Raw genomic sequence first — 1,201 nt, 5'->3', positions numbered from 1 at the left:
TACTTTTCCATTTTTAATGTTTTTTTATTTACCTGTTTCCATTCTTTTTTCTTAAATTAATAAATTACATTCTGTTATGATTATGTGGTTAGGTTAATCATATTCATGCGAATCACGTGCGCATAAATTAAAATGGCGCCAAACCACAAACCCACGCGGTGTCTGCAGCTGGATTTTGACTTCCATTTTGTTCTCTCCTCGCTTCAGTATGAATCCACCTTTGTGGTCCTTGACCCAAGCACAAAGGAATGATGTAAAAGCCAACTTGAGCGGTTCTCTGGTTTAAAAGATTATCGTGGCGATAGAAGAAGTTGAAAGAAGAAAAAGTCTGAAGAATTTTGCAGAAATTTGGAATTTTGGCCTATTCTCCAAAAAAGCTCCTGCTATGTTACAGTCCACTTTAAAGGTACCAGGAGAATCGCTTAGTGAAGGAGAGCTCATCTAAGCCATTTATAAGGCTGTACAACGTAAGATAAAAGAGTTGTGAGTGTTTGAAAATCATAAAAACGGCAGCCATCTTGAAAAACCAACCTCAATCCTACATAATTATAGGCTATCGCCTATATAATATCCAGTAACAGGTAAGACACACACTCACTGTATCATTGAATTATTTTACTATCATTAGATGGATACTGTGTTAATAGTACCAATTCAATCAATGCCTCATTTATTAAAGAGAAAGCACAAAGGATTCCTGTCAAAAGGCAATTCCTTATTCCAGGGATTGATTTCAAATGCAATGGATCAATTTTAAAATGGATTTTCGGAGGTAAATATATCAATCAGGAACCTCAGGGACATATCGAATTACAAATATGGCGTAAAATAGGCAATAATTACACTAAAATAGGATCAAGTTTAATTAATGCTAATACAATGATTGGTACTAATCTCTATATGAGTTTATTCCTCAGACTCCACTGCAATTCCAGGAAGGAGACATATTTGGCATTTATCAAAGTGATAGATTTCTCTATGACCAAAGGTATAATGGCCCAGAAAATTCACGCAGCAAAAAAAGCTTCAACTCTTCTCCAAAAACAATTAGTACAATAGAACTTGAAAATAATGGTAACGATTTCCCATTAGTCACTGTGGAAATAAGTGTAATGCCCACAATCCCATTAATCACTGTGGAAACAAGTGTAATGCCCACAATCCCATTAATCACTGTGGAAACAAGTGTAATGCCCACAAT

At 35.3% G+C, this 1,201-nt stretch overlaps 1 long non-coding RNA gene across 1 annotated transcript; it reads left to right on the top strand.

Annotated features, from left to right (window-relative positions):
• The first annotated feature begins 486 nt into the window (after window positions 1-486).
• LOC109580881 (uncharacterized) lies at window positions 487-991 on the top strand. Its single transcript, XR_002184428.1, has 2 exons — window positions 487-581; window positions 629-991. It is a non-coding gene; the product is annotated as an uncharacterized LOC109580881 (long non-coding RNA).
• The last annotated feature ends 210 nt before the right edge of the window (window positions 992-1,201 follow it).

This window comes from Amphimedon queenslandica, unplaced genomic scaffold (genome assembly GCF_000090795.2).
Source record: "Amphimedon queenslandica unplaced genomic scaffold, v1.1 AMPQUscaffold_13473, whole genome shotgun sequence".
NCBI lineage: Eukaryota > Metazoa > Porifera > Demospongiae > Haplosclerida > Niphatidae > Amphimedon > Amphimedon queenslandica.
Note: the sequence above shows the minus strand (reverse complement) of the source record. Positions and strands in the feature narration are given on the sequence as shown.